This window comes from Lampris incognitus, chromosome 1 (assembly GCF_029633865.1).
Source record: "Lampris incognitus isolate fLamInc1 chromosome 1, fLamInc1.hap2, whole genome shotgun sequence".
In the NCBI taxonomy this organism is placed as follows: Eukaryota; Metazoa; Chordata; class Actinopteri; order Lampriformes; family Lampridae; genus Lampris; species Lampris incognitus.
The window spans coordinates 21,233,038-21,245,157 of NC_079211.1; positions in this window are offsets into that span (position 1 = coordinate 21,233,038).

Here is a 12,120-nt window from a genome sequence, read left to right on the forward strand (position 1 = left end):
TTTGGCGTTATACGCCTGTTTAAGGCGCTTCCACCGAACGCGGATCTGCTCCGGCGTCATTTTAAACCCTGCCACGACCATCTGCTCGGCTACTTTTTTGAATAAATCGTCATTTCTTGTCTTCCTCCCGTCCATGTATTTTAAAATGTTCAGCTCTTTCAACTGAGTAAGCATATACTCCGTCTCTTCATTCGTCCAAAAATGAGCTCTCGATGTTTTCGCCATGTTGCAGTCACTGGCTTCCTCTTCTTGTGTCCCCCTCTTCTTCTGTTTACGCTGTTCGACTTCCGGGTCAGACTTGGCGCGCGGAAAGTTAGCGCGTGCGCAGATAGCCTCGACCAGCTCCAGTCCGACTAAGGCGTATACATGCAGAAGTAAATCGACTTCCAATTGCATTATCTGGGTGTGTTAGTCCGACTATTATAACTTCGATTTCAGTCGAGCTAACATGTTTACATGCATTTCAAAAGTCCGGTTTTAGTCGGACTAACGCAATAATTCGATTTTGAAGTGTCATGTAAACGTACCGACTGAGAAAAGACAGGAGGCGAAGCTGGAGGTGGCAGAGTTGAAGATGCTAAGATTTTCGTTGGGAGTGATGATGAAGAACAGGATTAGGAATATTGGGATTATATTAGAGGGACAGCTGAGTTTGGATGGTTTGGAGACAAAGCAAAAGAGGCAAGATTGAGATGGTCTGGACATGTGTGGAGGAGACGTTGAGTATATTGGGAGAAGGTCACTGAATATTTATTTGACTATAGGGCGACACAGTGGCGCAGTGGTCAGCCCTGTCGCCTCACAGCAAGAAGGTCCTGGGTTCGAAGCCGGAGGTTGTCCAACCTTGGGGTCATCCCAGGTCGTCCTCTGTGTGGAATTTGCATGTTCTCCCCGTGTCTGCGGTGGGTTTTCTCCAGTGCTCCGGTTTCCCCCACCATCAAAAAAGACATGCATGTTAGGGTTAATACTCCTGTATGTGCCCTTGACTGAGGCATGGCAAGACGAACTGGAGTCAGCCCCCAGGTGCTGCACGGCGGCTGCCCACTGCTCCTAGCTACACAGCTAGGATGGGTTAAATGCAGAGCGTAATTTCTGCACGGGGATCAATAGAGTATATCTAAATAAATAAATAAATAAATAAATAAATAATGGAGCTGCCAGGCAAGTGGAAAAGAGGAAGGCCAAAGAGGAGGTTTATGAATGTGGTGAGGGAGGACATGCAGGTGGTTGGCGTGACGGAGGAAGAAGCAGGAAGAGATGGAAACAGATGAGCCGCTTTGGTGACCCCTAAAGGGAGCGTCCGAAAGTAGTAAAAGGAGCAGTAATAGTAGTAGTAATTTAAAAGCTGGATTTCATTCTTTTATGACCTTGCTACGCTGATCATTCCATCAAGGTACAGCTTTCCTTTTAGCATTTATTTTATTTACTGGAGCATACATTGATGTTGTATTTATTATATTTGTTATTGTATCTGTGCATTCATCTATATTACCTTCCCTATGTATACTCCTTCCTAATTCTGCACAGCACCATCTACTGTGAGAATTACCTTTTCCTGAAAATGTGTTTATATTTCATCCATCCATCCATTATCTGAACCACTCATCCTGCTCTCAGTGTCGCGGGGATGCTGGAGCCTATTCCAGCAGTCATTGGGCGGCAGGCGGGGAGACACCCTGGACAGGCCACCAGGCCATCACAGGGCCCACACACACACACACACACACACACACACACACACACACACACACACACACACACACACACACACAACGAGGGACAATTTAGTATGGCCGATTTACCTGACCTACATGCCTTTGGACTGTGGGAGGAAACCAGAGCACCCGGGGGAAACCCACGCAGACACGGGGAGAACATGCAAACTCCACACAGATGACGACCCACCAAGGTTGGACTACCCCGGGGCTCGAACCCAGGACCTTCTTGCTGTGAGGCGACCGCGCTAACCACTGCGCCACCGTGCCACCCATCGTTTATATTTGAAATGTTTATATCTGAAGAGCATAAAATTAGTCACTGCCAGTTTTGGAGATGTTTGAGACTTTCCATTCACTAGAGCTTGCTAAATGAGCACTGACTAGTATAAGCTCTAAACTGCTCACATTTCTCACTATGTTTATCCTTGTACCACTACCATTATTCAAACAAACCAACCATCCATCATCTATCAGTCACTTATCTATTTTTATCCGTTTCACTGCATCCTCATAAATTGTGAGCATTATAGTCTCCACACCATATTTCACTTTTACTATTCTCATCTGCTATTTCATTGAACATTTTCATAGTTAGTGATTGGCATGGATTATAAAAGTTAACCAACTTAATATTTCCTTTTGATCTGCATATTTCAATAACCATACATTTATATTTAGACTTAAATTTTAAATCGCACATGAAGAAGGTGACCAAAGCAGCTTTCTTTCATTTAGGAAATACTGCAAAGGTATGACGCCAAAAAACTTGCACATGCATTTATTTCAAGTAGATTAGCCTACTGTAATGCTCTTCTTTTTTTTTTTTCCAGTTTTCCATATCAATCCATTGATAAACTTCAATTAATTCAAAACTCTGCTGCCAGGCTTTTAACTAGAACAAGAAAGAGCATATCACCCCAGTTTTAGCTAGCCTGCACTGGCTCCCGGTGTCTTTTAGGATTGATATTAAAGTTCTCTTAATTGTTTATAAGGCTCTTAATGGTTTGGGACCGGCCTACATTACTACTTCATTGTCGTTTTGTAATCCTTCACGGTCTCTTAGATCCTCTGCTGCCGGCTTTTTAAATACAAACTATCACACACATAAGAAAATCAGCAGCTCAGCCTTTTTTAACTATGCACCAAAATTATGGAATTCCCTACCCAAGGCTATAAGAGATGCAAGCTCTGTGAACATTTTTAAACGACAACTGTAAACTTATTTATTCAATATCGCTTTTAACTAGCTGTTATGCTTCCTTTGCTTTATTCTTTTCCTTTTACATATTTTATTGTTCTTATGTCCTCATTTGTCTTATTTCTATCTGTCACATCTTGGTCTACCTGTTCGTGCTATTTCCTGCCTCTTCTGTTTGTTATTCCTTTGATTGCTTGGTTTTATCCTGCAGTATTAGCACTTGTTTGAATTTACCTGTTTTTATTTATTTCTCTTGTTTCTTCACTTTATTGTAACGCACTTTGAGCTACACCCCATGTTTGAAAGGTACTGTATTATTATTATTATATTTGGACAAGGTAATTTCCTAAATGCCAGGGCTTCCTTAATAAATGTTGCACATCCCCCACCTCGTTTAATGTTTCTAGAACATCTCACTGAAGTATAGCACGGTATTATAAAGTCTAAGGGTGGTTTTAGTCAGGTTTCTTGAACATAAATTGCATCAGCTTAAAACATCTAGTTCACGGACATACTTTTTAAACCCTTGATCATTTGCAATTAAACTCCTAGCGTTCCACTGGAGAATATGGATTACCATTATGATATAAATCACCACTTTAAAAGGTATCATCACCGTTCAGTGGATTAAGCATTTCAACTATTGTATCGCCCTCAGCGCTTGTGATCCCTAAATAGTTCCGTGCTACATCAACAATTGAATAAATCCTTTGCCTTCCATCTTCTTTTGGGAGACCCATATAAGCCTCTTTGCAAATAAACACAACAAAGTTAACTCTATCTACAGGTTAAGTTCCCTCCTTTACTTTACACCTACGTGTATATGATCCTTGCACAGTGTTTGTTCTCCTTAATGTAGGAGTCTCTTTCTTCATGTCTTTGACGGAGGCCCTCCTTTCATTTTCCTTTTATTTTCTTGTTTACTCCTTCATTTACCTTCTTTAATGCTTAAGCATATGAAACCTGGCTCACAATGTTCTATCTTTGTACTTCTCTTGCTTGATTTTGTGTAACAAAGCCTTGAACAGCAGCACATTGTTCTCCTCCACAATTGCAGCTTTTCACGCTATCATCTTCCACTACATTTTCCGTGTGCATGACTCCCCCCGCACCGTGCACACCTTTCCTTTCCTTTGCATTTCCCTGCTATATAACCCATATGCTGACACTTGAACCATAAACGGTGGCGGAATATATTCTCTCACTGAATAACTGAATATACCCAAGACTTTCTTCAGTAAGATGTTCTCAAAATGAATGAAGCTCAAGATACTCTCCGTCCCCCCCCCCCTTCATCAACATTAACTTCTTTCTCTCTAGGTTCTTGCACAATGTCTTCAATGGATATCGACAGTGGAACACCAGATATTATGCCCCTCATTTTTGCAACTGCACCTGCAGTGTGTGACTTGACTTTTTCCATTAGTTGTTCTATTGCTTAAAATCTGTTTTTCTTCATCCTTCGCAAGTAGTCTCCTGTCGTCCAAGTACTTCGCAAACTCAACTTTCCCAATCTCCTTCTCAATTGCCTTTGTGACTTTAATTGGATTGAAGTGACTACCATCTTTGCTCAACTCAATGATTACTTTCCATTCATTATTTTGCTCCATGTTATTTCTTGACACTACATTAATTGTAGGCCTACTGCTTGAGGCCCTGTCTAGACATTTTTACCCTTCTTACAATGTCATCATTATCCTCACTTGAACTACTGTTTCTTCCAAAGTTAGCCTTTTTCCTCCTATTCTGGAAAAGGGTCTTTTTTGCCAATCCATTCCACTATAATCCCAATCATCATCCAAATTCCCTGCCGTGATTTCTACATCCGCGACACTTGTGGCAAATCCGCTAAATCGTTTTCTGCTCCTTCTTCCTCAACCACCCGCTGTTTCCATTCACTGTGTCTCAATTCGGATACTTCCGTTGTGCACTTCCATGTAGTACACTGTGTGCACTGTGTACTTACTTGCACAGCGCGTGAATTTCGACAGGATAGTGTTGTCCCAAATTGAACACGCCCGTTGTGCACTTATCGGACAATCGCAACATTTGACCGCTTCTTCTTTTTAATGGCTAATTACTACCGGGGGCGCATTATCGGGTTATCGCCAACATTTGCCCACAATTGTCACCGGCCAAAATATCTGATGATGTTTTCTCACTCGATTTCAATTCGATTCAGTTTTAGTAAAAATGAGCATGTGTGTGCCCCGTTTCACGCCACGTGGAAATTATGGTGCGGGTGACAATCGCGGTCAAATGTTGGCAATGATGCTCCACCTGGACGCAGATGTTAGTGGGGGGAAAAACACCAACATAGTGCGGTGCGGTGCTCACCGTGGAAGTCGCGACAGCTAACTGTTCTGCACTCTGCGATGTCTGTCTGACATCTAACTAATAAGAAGAACAACTCCCAAAAGTCCGATTCTCAGGAGCCTTTAATAAGCCGCTTGATCACGTTATATACGAAGGCGGTAACACTTGCTGTTAACGTCACATACCCCAAATCCCGCGACAGCTGTACTGATGCGTTCGCGGTACCATCACAGTGGGAGATTCCACACATCACATCACATCACATCTCCCCCTCAAAGATGCGTCCCTCTCCATAACGATCGCACAAAATGTTACATTTTTTTCTTTTTCCTTAAAAAATGTGCTCACAAATCCAGCCAAAGGACTGGCTTACTCACTCTACCTGAGCGAGTCACAGTAAATGTCGCTTGTGTGTGTGTGTGTGTGTGTAGCTGCTGCTCCAGCCAAGATGTCTGTGATTCGCTTGAATGCTACGCGGGGCGTGTCTTGCCTAGAAGTGCCGTGGGATTCATAATAACCTGTCTGTGATTGTGTGATCGGTGTTTTTTTTATTCCTTTTTTCAAAAAACAGGTATACAAATGTCATACAGAGGAAAACAAAATAAACAAACAATGTTGTTTTTTTAATTGTCTCCCTTTTTCTCCCCAATTGAATCTGGCCAATTACGCCGCTCTTTTTGAGCCATCCCGGTCGCTGCTCCACCCCCTCTCTGCCGATCCGGGGGGGGGGGGCGCCCCGACCGACCAGGGGAGGCGCTAGTGCAGCGACCAGAACAAATACCCACATACGGCTTCTCACCCGCAGACACGGCCCATTGTGTCTGTAGGGACACCCGGGTACACGGAGATTCGAGCCGCCGACCCCCGTGTTGGTAAGCAACGGAATAGACCGCTACGCTACCTGGGCGCCCCATAACAAGACAGTTTATTTCGGTCCCAGAATCTCCAGTGACGTTAACAGGAAGTCTGTTACTGTCAAGTCAAGCCAGATTAGTTAGATGTCAGACAGACATTACATGGTGTCATAAGTGACAATAGTAAATCGGAACGGATCGACATGTCGAAGTTTAATCCACCGGAAGAGTTCAAGTTCGCCAGCCCGAGGGAATGGCCGGAGAGGAAACGGTGATTTTCGCATTTCAGGACAGCCGCCTAGTCGAACAAAGAGGACGGGCAAGTCCAGGTCTGTTCGCTCATTTACGCTACGGGCAGTGAGGCTGAACAGATATGCAGCTCATTCGAGTTTGAAGAGGAGGCCCACGGGAGAGATTACAACGCCGTTTTCAAGAAATTCGACGACTACTTCATTCCAAGCCGTAACGTAATACATGAAAGAGTATGCTTTTATCAGACGCTGCTTGACCACGTTATATACTTTTGACCACGTTATATTCCTGTATACGTCACATACCCCAAATCACGCGACAGCTGTACTGATGCGTTTGCGGTACCATCACAGTAGGACATTCCAGACATCACACGCTACAAACCCTAAAGCCTTGTATAATTGTCTGAACTGCTGTACCTTTTTTCATTATATAATTATATTTATCCCTTAACACTTGTAATATACATATATTGATGTTTGTTATTGTTCAGTTTTGTAATAAATAAAAAGAAAAAGGGGGAGTCAGAAACTAATTTGGGGGGGGGGATCGCAACAGTTGCAGCTTCCTCGGCCGCCATTTTCACAAGTTTGAAAATAGTGTAAGGATCGCGGATGAATAGATTCGCTAGCCTTTAGCTAACGGGTCGGACCCTTTAGTCGACTGGTTAACGTAGTCGCCCGTGGTGTGGGGGACCCGGATTCACGTCCCGGCTGCGGCGGTTCCCGGGCTGCCCCCCGAATTCGCTACATTGGTGTCAGAAGTGGGGCGGTGAGACCGTGAGGCCATCGGAAGCGCATGCGCCCAGCGTCGTGAGGGAGCTGGTATACTCTTGAAGGAGGGGTAGCGTAGCCATCACGGATGAATAAACTCGGACCCTTTAGTCGACTGGTTAACGTTGTCAACCGTGGTGCGAGAGATCCGGATTCGCGTCCTGGCTGCGGCGGTTCCCGGGCTGCCCCCCGATTTGGCTACAATAGGTTGGTGGTCCTTCCCCTTCCACTACATAGCCAAGATGGCGACCATTGAGGGTGAGAAATGTCCAGCGTTTTCCTCAACTTTTTGACTAGTATGAAACGCACCATCCGGGTACTCATAGTGCACTACATGTTGCCATAATTGTCAGTCTGAACACGCTTATGCACTCCAAATAACAAGTGTAAGTACGGAAGAACACGAATTGAGACGGGGATTGTTTTTATTTTGCCCACACGCTGAGGTCTTTTTATTTTCGGAAGTGCATTGCCACTCGCCGATCTGTACAGCACACCCTATTTGTTCCAACCTCTACCTAACTCTAACCTTAATCACGTTTACCTTGTGCCTGCCTGCGTAAGCCGACGATAACAACATGGCACTCCAGTACGGATTGGGCCTTTACATGCATTACTGCCTCCTGCCGGTTAAAATTAACAATGCATTTGGTCTTTGCAAACAAATGATGTACGTGTTTATTTGCATACAGAGCAGGGAGATCTGATCACAAGTGGCTCTCGAGACGCACATGGAGACTCATTCTAATGCCAGGTGTGAACGGCGATACTTAGAGCCGTCCACTTGTGATGGATCACCCAGCACACGTGTTAATGTCAGGCGTAAGCAGTAGGGCTGACAGGTCTGCATGTTGGTCTGCAAAGTGGTGTGTTTATAGGCGTTTTTACACAGAGATTGTGCAATGACAGCATAATGAAGACACGTCTTTACCCCGGCTTTGTTTTCTTTCTTCTGCTTTTTTTTTTTACACTGAACCAATCATCCATCCATCGATCCATTATCCAAACCTCTTATCCTGCTCTCAGGGATGCTGGAGCCTATCCCAGCAATCATTGGGCAGCAGGCGGCGAGACACCCTGGATAGGCCGCCAGGCCATCACAGGGCTGATGCACACGCGCGCGCACACACACACGCGCGCGCACACACACAGGGACAATTTAGTACAGCCGATTCACTTGACGTACATGTCTTTGCACTGGGGGAGGAAACCAGAGCCCCCGGAGGAAACCCACGCAGACACAGGGAGAACATACAAACTCCACACAGAGGATGATCCGGGACGACCCCCAAGGTTGGACTACCCCGGGGCTCGAACCCAGGACCTTCTTGCTGTGAAGCAACCGCACTAACCACTGCACCACCATGCCGCCCCTGAACCAAACAAAGGCGGCATAATTGTGCCCCACTATGCGATTTTACATAGCATGCTGGCATTGTGGAAGCAGAGGCGTCATGATGTGTAACACAACAGCATCAGCTGTCATCCTGCCTGCGGTCCCTTTTACACAGATGTTGATTCAGCTTTGTGACTGCCACCTTTGCTGGCTTATCACTGGAACAACAATGACCCCCCCCCATTCCGTGTTCGTACCTTTTACACAGAACGGCGAGGCAACTTAATGACTCAATGTTCCTGCCTTGAAAATGCTGTGTAAAAAGCTCATATAATTCAAGGTTAGAAGAGCCAGTCCTTGACCCAACTGCAGAGGTGTGTCCAGGAATTGTGAAGCAATTTCTTGTCATTTCTGTAAATGCAAGCCTCTATCATTCAGCATGTAGTGGCAAAATTGATGTGGCTACACCCTCCCCCAGACAGGTACTTCTTTGGTTATCCTACAGAGGTTTGAGATATTCAGAGGAAAGAGACTCACACTGCACCATTATTCCTGCCTGTTGAGCACATTACAAGCAGGTGTGTACTCAGTACCACAACTGTGCAGTGCAGTCGTACTAAGGAGAGAGTATCTGTGGTAATTCCATAGTGTACAGTGGTAGGGATTTAAGCAAGGCCTACTTAATGTTATCTTTATATTGTCCTTTATTTGCATCTGTTTTACTCTTTGTTTTTGCAGATTTTATATCTTTTCAATTCATTTTACAAAAAAGTTTTTTACATCATGTTAATTTGTGTTTCTGGCTTGTTATAAATTTAAAAAAAAAAAAAATCCAGACAACACCGAGAAGTCTCTGCTATCAGGGTTTCTTTGCTGGGTCATTCAGATTCCCTTTAACCTGACTCTATGTCACTTCTTTCTGACAACATACATATGTGTAAAATCACTTCATGTGAGACTTTGTAGACAATTGAACGGAATCACGATACAGAAGTGTCAGTCAGATCCAAGAAAAGAAGTAGGTCGAAAGCACATTTTGAATATTAACCCCTACTTCATTGGACTACTAATGGGGGAGGGAGAGGGGAAGGGGGGCAGGCTCCAGTACCCAGCCCCACCCAGATCATTGACTGTTATTAGCATTTTAAAGGCCAAGCCATCAGCTAATGACTGTGGTCAGACAGATTACTGAAAACCACTGTCGAACAAGTGTATTTGTACATTTGCAGGTGTTTGCAGGTCTGCATAACAAAGTTGTACAGGCATCCAAACCTACTACTACTACTGGTACTGCTACTACTACTACTAATACTAATACTACTACTACTACTACTACTGGTATTGCTACTACTACTACTGGTACTGTTACTAACAGGAGCAGCCAAAAGTAGTAGTATCTGTTTCTATTTCTTCCTGTCCTCTGCATCTTTCTCTGTCACACCAGCCACCTGCATGTCCTCCCTCACCACATCCATAAACCTCCTCTTTGGCCGTCCTCTTTTCCTCTTCCCTGGCAGCTCCATATTCAGCATCCTTCTCCTAATATACCCAGCATCTCTCCTCCACACATGTCCAAACGATGTCAATCTTGCCTCTCTTGCTTTGTCTCCAAACATCCAACGTGAGCTGTCCCTCTCTCGTTCCTAATACTGTCCTTCTTTATCACTCCCAATGAAAATCTTAGTATGTTCAACTCTGCCATCTCCAGCTCCACCTCCTGTCTTTTCATCAGTGCCACCGCCTCCAAACCATTCAACATAGCTGGTCTCACTACCATCTTGTAAACCCTCCCTTTAACTCTTGCTGGTGCCCTTCTGTCAGAAATCACTCCTGACACTCTTCTCCACCCACTCCACCCTGCCTGCACTCTCTTCTTCACCTCTCTTCCGTACTCCCCGTTACATTGAGCAGTTGACCCCAAGTATTTAAACTCATCCACCTTCACCACCGCTACTCCTTGCATCCTTGCCATTCTGATGTCCTCCCTCTTGTTCACACATAGGTATTCCGTCTTGCTCCTGCTGACTTTCATCCCTCTTCTCTCCAGTGTATACCTCCACCTCTCCAGGCTCTCCTCAACCTGCCCCCTACTCTTACTACAGATCACAATGTCATCCGCGAACATCATAGTCCACAGAGACTCCTGCCTGATCTCGTCCGTCAAGCTGTCCATCACCTTTGCAAACAAGAAAGGGCTCAAAGCCGATCCTTGATGTAATCCCACCTCCACCTTGAACCCATTTGTCATTCCTGCTGCACAACTCACCACTGTCACACCGCCCTCATACATATCCTCTCCTACATACTTCTCCCAACTTCCTCATACAATACCACACCTCCTCTCTCAGCACCCTGTCGTATTCATTCTCTAAATCTACAAGGACACAATGTAACTCCTTCTGGCCTTCTCTATACTTCTCCACCAACACTCTCAAAGCAAACATCACATCTGTGGTGCTCTTTCCTGACATGAAACCATACTGCTGCTCGCTAATCACCACCTCTCCTCTTAACCTAGCTTCCACTACTCTTTCCCATATCTTCATGCTGTGGCTGATCAACTTTATACCTCTGTAGCTGCTACAGTTCTGCACATCACCCTTATTCTTAAAAATCAGTACCAGTATGCTTCTTCTCCACTCCTCGGGCATCCTCTCACTTTCCAAGATTGTGTTAAACAATCTAGTTAAAAACTCCACTGCCAGCTCTCCTAAACACCTCCACACGTATGTTATCTGGACCAACAGCCTTTCAACCCTTCATCCTCTTCATAGCTGCCCTCACTTCCTCCTTGCTTAACCACACTTCCTTATTCACTATCCCCACATCCTCCTGAAAACGTCCGTCCAACAGCTGTAGTCGAACATTTGCAGGTGTTTGCAGGTCCACATAACAAAGTTCTGCAGGCATCTGAATACCTCCAGCAAACAGTAGGTTTGGAAGAAGTTTCGTTTTTCTGGATATTTCCAGATGCGCTTCTTTTCACACAGTGAATTGTGGTAGGCTGGTTCAGAAGACCAGCAAGGAGAGCAGCAGGAGGGTTATAGTAATTCTGCTGGGTATGTAAGGTAAAGCGTGAGGGGCTTGGTAAAAGATTTTATTGGGTGATGCTGATGCAAGGAAACTCTTCCTTGTATCTGCAGAGTAATTTATTGGAAACCTCTTAGTGTATGGGGAGATAAAATTGGAGGGCTGGCTCATTAGCCAAGGGCAAAGGGGGAAGCATTGCCGGCTTAACAATATTAAGCTCTGCATCAGTGACAAATGAATGACAAGTGATTTTATTCATCCTTTTGCACAAATGCTGTGCGTGCAAACAAGAAAACCATGTACTGTGGATATACAAACTAAAGCGAGGCCCCCAGAAACACTTGGGAGTTTTACCCCTGTTGCACAGCATTATTGCACAATATCTGTTGACGTAGGTTTCTTGTAATTCCTGGATAAGCTAATACTGTGCTAGTGAGACAAATAACACTTCCCTTACACTTGTGATTTGTACCACATTGTGATAACTTATACTAATTAATTAATTGCTCATTTGGTTAACTTCTGATTTATGCCAGAACAAATTTCACATCCAGTCTCTATGATATAATGATGTCATTACAGAAGCTTCCTCAGCACCTTTCAGACCCAGTTAGTGCATTGTTATGTGTTTTGAGAATTCGCT